The sequence below is a fragment of the Medicago sativa genome, chromosome 1, assembly GCF_051527215.1.
Source record: "Medicago sativa cultivar Bolivia chromosome 1, Bolivia_mono, whole genome shotgun sequence".
Classification (NCBI taxonomy): Eukaryota; Viridiplantae; Streptophyta; class Magnoliopsida; order Fabales; family Fabaceae; genus Medicago; species Medicago sativa.
In genome coordinates this window covers 10,737,786-10,749,813 of record NC_140749.1, presented here as the reverse complement: position 1 = coordinate 10,749,813, position 12,028 = coordinate 10,737,786, and the positions used below count along the sequence as shown (strand labels likewise).

Sequence of the window (12,028 nt, the reverse complement as noted above, 5' to 3'; positions counted from 1 at the left end):
GGCCTATAAAACATTCAAGAACATAAAGATCTCGACACATTTCAAAACAACATTCAACAACACCATCTTCTGCACATTTGTCACCATCATCGTCCTACCATGCATAATTGACGTCAATCTAGATTCAATTTCGTCTTCTCCTTATTTGTCAACCCTTTTGGGCTGTAGATAACTGATCTCAGTGAAAAAAAGAAGACAACGACGTGATCAAGCTCTCAACATCATCCTATGAGGATTACTAACAACAACAACATCATCCTCTACGAATTCAGGCCTATAAAACATTCAAGAACAAAAAGATCTCGACACATTTCAAAACAACATTCAACAACACCATCTTCTGCACATTTGTCACCATCATCGTCCTACCATGCATAATTGACGTCAATCTAGATTCAATTTCGTCTTCTCCTTATTTCTCAACCCTTTTAATCTTTATGTTCTTGTCCCTATTTTAATGAAAATTAATTATTTTATAATTAATAATGGAAATAATATTATGAAAATGATAAAATGGTTTAAATGAAAGGTAAAAAAGAAATAAAAAAGTCATCCTAAAACTATGTATTATCTTTATATGTGTGTGTAGGGGTTGGGGGGTGGATAGAAACTTACGTAAGTATATATTGTTAAATATAGAATTGATAGTCCTTGTGAGTTTAGCTCGGTTGGTATGGACTATGCATAAAATATGCAAAGTCCGGGATTCGAACCCCGACCACCAAAAAAAAAATTGAATTAATAAGTCCTTGAATTGATTTTTAAATAAACTACTAAACTAAAATAATCATTTAACATGGCCCATTAGCTCAATTGGTTAGAGCGTCGTGCTAATAACGCGAAGGTCGTAGGTTCGAGACCTGCATGGGCCATTAACTTTTTATCCTTTTTTTGTTAATAATAATAGTTTCTTCCTTACACAACCTTTTTTTAAAAAAGACCTGCATGGGCCATTAACTTTTTATCCTTTTTTTGTTAATAATAATAGTTTCTTCCTTACACAACCTTTTTTTTAAAAAAAAAAATTGAACTAAAACTTTTTTTTTGACAAGTATTGAACTAAAACTTGAAAAATATATTATTGATTTTTTTGAAAAATTTGTAATAAGCTAAATCCTTAAAAAATATTTGAGTCCCTAATTATTTTTCGAGACCTGCATGGGCCATTAATTTTTTATCCTTTTTTAATAATAATAGTTTCTTACTTACACAACCTTTTTTTTAAAAAAAAATTGAACTAAAACTTTTTTTTTTGACAAGTATTGAACTAAAACTTGAAAAATATATTATTGATTTTTTTGAGGGACTCGGTTAAAAAAAAGGCATTTTTTTAAGGAAAAATAAATCAAGCTTAGAAACCTAATTATAAATTATTTAAAAATTTATGAGCAACTAACTTAAAATTATTTAAAAGTTCAAGAACAAAATTTAAAACATTTTATCCGCGTAATTGAATTAATATTATTGACAAGTTTATAACCACAATTGTAAAATATTTTACTACAAATATCTATTTAAAAATCTCTATATAATTCAATAATCTCCGAATTAAATATTTAAAATTATTTTGATAGATCAATAAAGTCTCATATGCTATGGAAATCAAGGTTCAAGGCGGGTAATTTATGGTTTGTGGAGAGAATCGTAAAGCGCCTCTTTTTGCGGAGCGATTAACCTCTCATCGTTTCCCTTCCTGCAACCGTAAACCTAATCCTTTCTTCATCGTTTCTTCATAAATCTAATTCTCTTCCACCTTGTTATCCTTCCCTAAACAGGTTTTCCCCTGTTTTTGGATAGTTGAATCTTAGTTTGCACTCTGTGCGCCCTTAGTTTTACCCTCTGTTACCTTGATTCACTTTCATCCCCTTTTCTTCACCTTTAGGGTTCCCTCCTGGTTATACCTCTTGATTTGGTTCCTCTCTGTTCTTCCTTTCAATCCTTCAACCCTAACCATTACCTTGTTCATCGTAGCAACCCTAACCATTCTTTCTTGCTGGATTCCTCATCCAGTTGTCAGCTAATCTTGTCTCAATTTCACGGCTACCCTTATCTCTTTATCAAGTTCCTAGCATCATGGAAAATCACAAAGGCAAAGAAGTAATCAACACACATTCAGATGAACACAATGAAAACAGAATCAACAACATTCAGAGACCTCACAAAATTCAGAGGCTTGACCTCTCATCTATGGCAGCTGGTCCATATCAAAATTCAGGGGCTTCCACAAGTGGGGGTCAGTCCAATGATCAAGATTTCCATACCCCTCCTGCAAATAACCAATCAAGAAACCATCAAGATAGTTCCAATCAGGAATCTGGTGAACGCAACATGAATTCAGAAGGGCCCTTCTTTATGTATGAGGAAGATGTTATAGAAAAAGGGATTGAACAATGCAAAAATAGTATCTTGGGAAAACTCCTAACTACAAAGCAGATTCCAAAACAAATCTTATACAGCTCACTCATGGGAATATGGTGCAGCCCCTCTGGCTTCAAAATCACTGAGTTAGAAAACAACTTGTTCCAATTTTCTTTTGAGAAAGAAAGCGACATTACTAGAATTATCAAAGGTGAACCTTGGATCATAAGAAATGTTTGGCTGAAACTTCATCTATGGAACAGATCTACCAGCATTCAAGATCTGGATTTTCAGAAAGTGCCACTATGGATACAGGTATGGGGACTTCCCCTTCACTGCAAAACAATTGCAATGGGCACACAACTGGGAGCTCAAATTGGCATAGTTGAGGAAGCAGCACTCTATGACTACCCAGATAATGCTAAAATTCTCAAGATAAAGGTGCAATTTGACATAGCAGACCCAATTAGGGCAGGAATGTACATTGGGAATGAAAACGATGGAATTAACTGGGTAGACTTTCGCTATGAAAATCTTCCTCTGTTCTGCTTTTTCTGTGGTTTAATTGGGCATAGTGCAGACAATTGTGAGGATGATTCAGCTATACCACCTGAGGGAACAGTTAATCCTAGGGGACCTTGGCTCAGATCAAATGTCTATGGCAGGAGAATCCATGAAAGGAAGGATCAGAAATTTCACAGCAATCCCAAGAAGTCTGTCAGTGGGAGCCAATTTAGTCCCATACCAAAAGCCATGCTTGAGATGATGGCCAACCTAAAACTAAACAAGGAGCAAGCAAGACAGGGGAGTAATGTCTGGAGTCCCACTACAACAGCAAAAAAGCAAGATAAGGCTGAACTGATATGTCAGAACTCAAACACCCTAAAGAGAAAGACCATCCCTGCACTTTCTACCCCCCAGAGTCACCAGTCAGTGTCCATAGTGTCCACAGATAGTATAATGGCAGGCCTTGTTAACAAGGCTAGCCAAGGACTATGAAGATCCTTGCTTGGAACTGCAGAGGTTTGGGCAAACCTAATGCAGTTAGAGCTCTTAAGCAGCTCCTTAAAGTCCACTGCCCTGACATAGTCTTTCTCAGTGAAACTAAGCTCTGTGAGTCTGACCATAATCTCAATTTTAAGCTCTGTTTAAATTTTTTGCCAAATTACCTTCTTGTTAATTGTGCAAAAAACAATGGTAAAAGGTCTGGTGGTCTAGTTATGTTATGGAAATCCAATGTAAATTTGACTATTATCAATCATAATGAAAGATTCATTGACTGCTATATCACTTGTCCTATTTCTAGTAAATCTTGGTATGCCACAGGGATATATGGTTATTCTACTCATAATGAGAAGAAAAAATCTTGTGATCTTATTAGAAATATTAATGAAAGCCATCAGCATGATAATTGGATTATTTTTGGTGATTTCAATATGATTCTCAACTCTAGTGAAAAAATGGGTGGTAATCCTATAGATAGTAGCATCTCTGATTACTTTCATAATACTATTAACTCCTGCAATCTCACTGACCTTGGTTATATTGGTGACAAGTTTACTTGGGCCAACAATCAGACTGATAAAACTCACATTCAGGAAAGATTAGATAGATTCTTGGAAACCATGAGTTGGACTGCCACTTATCCTATCTACAATAATAACCACCTCCTTAGATATGCCTCTGATCATTGCCCTATGATTTTGGAATTTTGGACTAACATTGATTGCAGGAATACCAAGAATAATAGTCATATTATGAGGTTTGAGCAACTTTGGCTCCAAAATGATGAAAGTGTTCCAATTGTAAAAAACTCCTGGCAGCTTAGCAAAGGGGACACTACTAACAGATTAAGGGATACATTGCAACAGCTTCACAGTTGGGGAAAGAATAAATATGGGGATATTCCCAGGAAAATTCAAGCTATCCAGCAGGAGCTCAAAGTTCTCAAAAGAAGGATCCCTAACAGCACTACCATTCAGAAGATAAAGACCCAGGAAAAGAAGCTTGATGACCTTATGAAGGAGGATGAACTTTGGTGGGCTCAAAGGGCAAAAACTAATTGGCTCAAGACAGGGGACAAAAATTCTAAATTCTTCCACATAAAAGCTTCCCAAAGAAAGCAGAAAAACAACATTAACAGCATCCAGGACAGATATGGCAACACTTGGAGAGAGCAAGACAAAATAAATTCCATTTTTATTGAGTATTTTGACACTCTTTTTAATACTGACAACCCTACTGTTTTGCAGAATTCTTTAGATGTAGTAAAAAACAAAGTTTCTAAAGACCAACAGTCATACCTACAGCAAGATTTCAGTGCTGCAGAAGTTTTTGAGGCTATTCAACAAATGAAAAGTTCATCTGCCCCTGGTCCTGATGGGTTACCAGCTTTATTTTACCAGTCCTATTGGGATATTGTTGGTACTGATATCACTAACTTTGTTCTCAATATCCTTAATCACAATGGAGATCCGGGTAATATCAATTACACTTACTTATGTCTTATTCCTAAGATCAAACATCCTAATATGCCTTCTGATTATAGACCTATTGCCCTTTGTAATGTTCTTCTTAAGATTGTTACTAAAACCATAGCTAATAGATTCAAAAAGATCTTGCCTGATATAGTTAGTCCCCAACAAAGTGCTTTCCTTCCAAACAGGCTTATCACTGACAACACCATCCTTGCCTATGAAGCTTTTCATTTTCTAAAAAATCTTAAGAATAAAAAGAAAGGTGTTGTTGGCATTAAGCTTGATATGGAGAAGGCCTATGATAGGGTTGAATGGAACTTTCTTGAGGCCACTCTCCTTACTATGGGCTTTCCCCAAAATTTGGTTAATACCATTATGCTTTGTGTTAGAAGTGTTTCTTTCTCCATTCTTATTAATGGTGCTCCAACACCTGTGTTCAAACCTAAGAGGGGCATTAGACAGGGTGACCCTCTCTCTCCTTACCTTTTTATTCTTTGTGCAGATGTGCTCTCTGGTCTTATTACTAAATATCATGATCAAAATAAAATTCATGGTATCACTATAGCAAAAAATGCTCCTACTTTATCTCACCTATTTTTTGCTGATGATAGCATGGTGTTTTGCAGAGCTAATAAGACAGAAGCTAGAAACCTCATGGAAATTTTTGATGAATACCAGAGAATGTCTGGCCAAAAGATTAACCTCAATAAGTCAGAAATGGTGTTCAATCCAACTCTTCTACAGAGCATTAAGACAGAATTTCAACAAATCATACCCATTCAAATTACCAACAACATTAACAAATATTTAGGCCTTCCTACTCAAGTGGGCAGAGCAAAGAATCATGTTTTTAGTTTCCTCATGGAAAGAGTCAGGAAGAAGCTTAAAGGTTGGAAGGAAAAGCATCTATCATTCTCAGGAAGAGGAGTTCTAATCAGGGCAGTCATTCAAGCTATTCCTACTTACGTTATGAGTACCTTCCTTATTCCTCAAGGTATCTGTGATAGAATTGAAAAAGCTATATGTAGATTTTGGTGGGGGGAAATGAAGATAAAAGAAGGATCCACTAGAAAAGTAAAGAAGCTCTTTTCAAATCCAAACTCAATGGTGGACAAGGTTTCAGAACTATGCGCAGTTTCAATGAAGCTCTCTTAGCAAAACAAGTTTGGAGACTGCTTCAAAATCCCAACTCCTTGCTATCTAGATGTCTGAAGGCTAAATACTACCCCCACACTGATTTATTAAAGGCCAGAATGGGCCATAATCCCAGCTTTGTGTGGAGCAGCATCTCTCATGCCAAATGGATTATTCAGAAAGGAGGATGTTGGAAAATTGGGGATGGCAGTGATGTTAAAATATGGGAAGATAACTGGATCCCCCAACATAATGGATTTAAGACCTACACTCCAGATATCAACTCAGAAACCATTAGATATGTCAAGGATCTAATGTTGGAGAACCCAAAAGGGTGGCAAAAACCTTTACTAGAGGCTCATTTTCATAGCTTTGAAAGTGAACACATACAACAGTTACCCCTTGTACAGGAAGTCTCTAAGGATAGCTATATGTGGATGTACTCTCAGGATGGAAATTACACGGTCAAGTCTGGTTACAACTTCATTCAGCATTGGAACTCTAACCAGTTACCTGGCACTTCCAGCAACAACACTAATCAAGGCATATGGAAAACCATATGGAACCTAAACACTATTCCTAGGCATAAAGACTTTTTATGGAGGGTTCTTAATGATGCCATACCTGTTAGAAAAGCTCTTCACGCTAAAGGACTCACCAGGGACATGTTTTGTCCCAGATGTATCACAAAAATAGAATCTATAAGCCACACTTTTATGGACTGCCCTTTTGCAAAGAAAGTGTGGTTTGGCTCTAACATAAATATCAAGTTTCCAGAGGTTCCAGAATTTGAATTTCAAGATTGGCTCAGGCACATGTGTCAAACAACTACAGCAGAGATTCTAATCTACATATCATCAGTCATCTACAATCTTTGGTATGTTAGAAACATGCTAATTTTCGAAGACATTAACAACAGTGAAGAGGATGTTCTAAGCATGACCATCAAATCCATCATAGACTACAGGATCTGTAACGAAATCAACAACAAGCGAAATTCGATGCAGGAACCTAGTACCAGGATTCGCAATCAGCAACTTCGAGCTAACATGAGTAAATGGAAAAAGCCAGATAACAACATATACAAGGTAAATACGGATGCAAACCTCTCTGAAGAAAACTTCTGGGGCTTGGCTGCAGTCATTCGTGATTCAGCAGGAGAAGTGGTGGCAGCAGCTACTTGGAAGGTGAATGGTACTCCAGATCCTGCAGCTGCTGAAGCCTTTGGCATATACCTGGCTCAGGATTTTGCAACGAGTTGCGGCTTTTGGGATGTAGTTTTTGAGTCTGACTGTGAGAAGAACATCAGAATCCTAAGGGGAAATGAAGACATACCCAATACCTATGTGGGGAACGTGATAAGAGGAATCCTAGGAAGGGCTATGAACTTTAGACATATGGCATTCAGACATGTGGGTAGGAAAGGTAATGGTTCAGCTCACAAGCTGGCCCATTATGCCATTAGGGAGCCCAATATGATATGGCTAGAGGAAACCCCTCCCTGTATTACAACTGAGATCCTTCGGGATATTCTTAATCAATAAATTTGTCTTGGTTTTTTCAAAAAAAAAAAAAGGCGGGTAATTTATAAACATCACATTCGTCAATCAATTGAGGAATGTTTTAATTAACGACAAAATTGCGAGGGCTAACACAATCTACAACAGAAAATATAATGAAAAATGGTGCAACAAATTTGAGGTTGATATCGTCAGTTGAAATCGAGGGTGTTTGTTCTGATACACAAAAATGCCTCACATTCTTTAAAAATATCGAGACTAAAGGATAGTTAATAAGCACTTATACTCCTTAATTCACTTAAACATCTAAGTTAAGGACAAAATTGTAAACACTTACACAAAACGTAGTGCACACAGATAATATCTCTAAAACAATTGTGTCACAGATTTGAGAATGTATCAAATCTAATTTATGTATTCAATCAATGATATATCTCTCTAAAAACTATGTATCATCTTTATAGATAGGTATAGATAGAAACTTACTTAATATATATTGTTAAATATATTTGTCAAAAAAAATGTTAAATATAGGATTAATTACTCTTAAAGTCCTTGTATTATTAATGAGTTTTGAATAAATTACTGAAATAACCAAATTAATTAACAAAATGGCCCATTAGCTCAGTTGGTTAGAGCGTCGTGCTAATAGTTTTGAATAAATTACTGAAATAACCAAATTAATTAACAAAATGACCCATTAGCTCAGTTGGTTAGAGCGTCGTGCTAATTGGTTAGAGCGTCGTGCTAATAACGCGAAGGTCGCAGGTTCGAGACCTGCGTGGGCCATTTATTTTTAATTTAGTCAATAATATTATTAAATTATTATTTAGTCAATAATATTATTAAATTATTATTAAATTAAACAATTTTAATTTATTAATTTAGTCAATAATATTATTAAATTAAACAATTAAATTAAACAAATTCAAAATTAAAATTAAACAAATTCAAAATTAAGGTATGGAATATTAAGGTATTGAATAAGACCCCTAAATTTTATTTTATTTTTAAAAAAAGAAGAAACATTAGTGTCCTATTTTTTTAAATAGTTTCTAATAAGTCCCTTAACTTATGAACTCGATTATAAAAAAAAAAATACCCAAGCTTAGAGACCTAATTATAAATTATCTAAAAGTTTACGAGGAACCTAACTTAAAACTATTTAAAAGTTCAAGAATAGAATTTAAATATTATTAAATTATTATTAAATTAAACAATTTTAATTTAGTCAATAATATTATTAAATTAAACAATTAAATTAAACAAATTCAAAATTAAAATTAAACAAATTCAAAATTAAGGTATGGAATATTAAGGTATTGAATAAGACCCCTAAATTTTATTTTATTTTTAAAAAAAGAAGAAACATTAGTGTCCTATTTTTTTTAATAGTTTCTAATAAGTCCCTTAACTTATGAACTCGATTATAAAAAAAAAATACCCAAGCTTAGAGACCTAATTATAAATTATCTAAAAGTTTACGAGGAACCTAACTTAAAACTATTTAAAAGTTCAAGAATAGAATTTAATATTATTAAATTAAACAATTAAATTAAACAAATTCAAAATTAAGGTATGGAATAAGACCCCTAAATTTTATTTTTTTTAAAAAAAAAGAAGAAACATTAGTGTCCTATTTTTTTTAATAGTTTCTAATAAGTCCCTTAACTTATGAACTCGATTATAAAAAAAAAAATACCCAAGCTTAGAGACCTAAATTATCTAAAAGTTTACGAGGAACCTAACTTAAAACTATTTAAAAGTTCAAGAATAGAAATTAATATTATTAAATTAAACAATTAAATTAAACAAATTCAAAATTAAGGTATGGAATAAGACCCCTAAATTTTATTTTTTTTTTAAAAAAGAAGAAACATTAGTGTCCTATTTTTTTTAATAGTTTCTAATAAGTCCCTTAACTTATGAACTCGATTATAAAAAAAAATACCCAAGCTTAGAGACCTAATTATAAATTATCTAAAAGTTTACGAGGAACCTAACTTAAAACTATTTAAAAGTTCAAGAATAGAATTTAAAACATTTTATCGAGCTAATCGAATTAATATTATTGACAAGTTCAGAACCGCTATTACAAAATATTTTACTTCAAATAATTCAAAAATCTCTAAATAATTCAAAAATCTCCCAAGTAATTAAATATTTGAAATTATTTTGATAGATCAACAAAGTCTCACATTATATAAAATCAAGGTTAAAGGTGGGTAAATTATAAACATCACACTCATCAAGCCTTTGAGACGCCTTTTACCTTACGATAAAATTGCGAGGAGTAACATAAGATTTAAAATGGACGATTCAACGGAAAGTGGTGCAGTACACTTGAGGTTGGAACAATGATATTGTTTGTAAAAATCGACGGCCCTAAGCCACACAAGAGGGCTAACAAACCGTTAGGTTAGCCTTGAATAGGAGTTCATGTTCCAATAATAAAAAATGTCTCACATTGTTAGAAATTATTGAGATTACAAGATAGTTTATAAACAATCATTCCACTCAATCCATTCAAACACTTTTTAACTAAGAACAAAATTGTAAGAAGTTAGACATTACTCGATACAACAAACAAGATCTCTAAAATATTGTGCCGCGGATTTAAGGTTGTAACAAATATAATTTCAATCGTTTGTATCTCTATCTCTCTCCAAATTATGGTAAAACAAGATTTGCTACATGGACATCATCATTAGCATTTGCTCCTTGAACATGAAGTTGAGAGTGAAGCACAACCACTTTTGATTTAAATGTGAGTACGTCCACTTGTTTTCAAGAACATGCACCAAAAAACCATAAAAACAAAACCAAGACGTCCTCAAATTATAGGTCGGTGTCTATTTCTAGCAATCTCATCTTCAATTAGTGAGTGTCTATACAGTCCACCATGTTCCTTTTTGTGGGTCTCTCTCTCTGTCCTTAATCTTCTCCCCTAACCCCACTTTTTCTTACCTTCCTCGTGTTATGTTTGTTCCTTTCGTACTCTTTTAACATGCAAATGTTTCATCTTCAATATGCTACAACTAATTATTTCATCACTAAGCATAGGCCATTCAAAAAAAAATCATCACTAAGCATTTGTGTTTTTTTTCGTTTGTTGGCCTTTTCTCACCCTTTACTTTTACTTTGGTGCATAATTCAATTCAGCTTATTGTCCTATAGATGCAATTATTACAAAAGAGGGCAAAAACCCAAATCTCCTTATATATAAAAGTTAACACGGGTAATTATTTTAGCCCTAATTTTAACCTAAACTCTGCTGCTTGTATTTACTGTTTTAACCCTAATGCTTATTTTCAAATATAACCTTATCTGCTTCTTACTCTTTCTCCTTGATCTTAAACAACTTCTCTTCTTATATATCTTCTTATATATAAAAGTTAACTCAGGTGATTATTTTAGCCCTAATTTTAACCTAAACCCTAATGCTTGGATTTACTGTTTTAACCCTAATGCTTATTTTCAAATATAACCTTATCTGCTTCTTACTCTTTCTCCTTGATCTTAAACAACTTCTCTTCTTATATATCTTCTTATATATAAAAGTTAACCCATGTGATTATTTTAGCCCTAATTTTAACCTAAACCCTAATGTTTGGATTTACTGTTTTAACCCTAATGCTTATTTTCAAATATAACCTTATCTGCTTCTTACTCTTTCTCCTTGATCTTAAACAACTTCTCTTCTTATCTTCTTAGATATAAAAGTTAACACGGGTGATTATTTTAGCCCTAATTTTAACCTAAACCATAATGCTTTGATTTACTGTTTTAACCCTAATGCTTATTTTCAAATATAACCTTATCTGCTTCTTACTCTTTCTCCTTGATCTTAAACAACTTCTCTTCTTATATATCTTCTTATCTTCTTATATATAAAAGTTAACCTGGGTGATTATTCTAGCCCTAAACCCTAATGCTTGGATTTACTCAACAAGCTGAGACTCAAATACTGATCATATATTGTTGAATATGACATTGATGTTGTATGTGTTTGCTGCGAAATATACCTATTCTTAATTATTTGCATTCTATTTTATCAATATTTGTACTGTTTCAATTTTATCAACTTTGTGATGTTTTTGTTTGTTATTTATCAAGTTTGAAGTATTGGTCGACAGAGTAAACGGAGCATTTTTCCTCACAAAGGGATGGAAAGAAATTCGTGACTTTTACGGAATCAGTCTTGGTGCCTGGATTACCTTGGTTTTTGTGGGTGACGGGCAATTTGATATACGATTGACTGATAGGTTTCACAAGAGTATCCCCTACCCCGTTTTTGATCCCCTATGCATTTCCTTCTTGACAAGATGAATCTGCAAGCAACTTTCGATGACTATCTCCCCCCAATAACATCCCTTCTCGCTTAGTGTGGATGGTGCTGCGCCAGACAATTCAAATGTTCATATGGTAACTATTACATTAATATTTCGTGAGTCCGTAAAGGTTTAATCCGTAACACATTTGATGAAATTGTTTGTCGCAAATGTCTGCAGGATGTACCAGAGGTTGAAGACTCATGCA

The 12,028-nt window shown here is 33.7% G+C and overlaps 2 non-coding genes across 2 annotated transcripts; both read left to right on the top strand.

Moving 5' to 3' along the window:
- The first annotated feature begins 798 nt into the window (after positions 1–798).
- On the top strand, positions 799–872 carry TRNAI-AAU (transfer RNA isoleucine (anticodon AAU)). The gene has a single exon. It is a non-coding gene; the product is annotated as a tRNA-Ile (tRNA).
- A 7,230-nt stretch (positions 873–8,102) lies between these two features.
- On the top strand, positions 8,103–8,278 carry TRNAI-AAU (transfer RNA isoleucine (anticodon AAU)). The gene is made up of 2 exons: positions 8,103–8,140; positions 8,243–8,278. It is a non-coding gene; the product is annotated as a tRNA-Ile (tRNA).
- Positions 8,279–12,028: the final 3,750 nt, after the last annotated feature.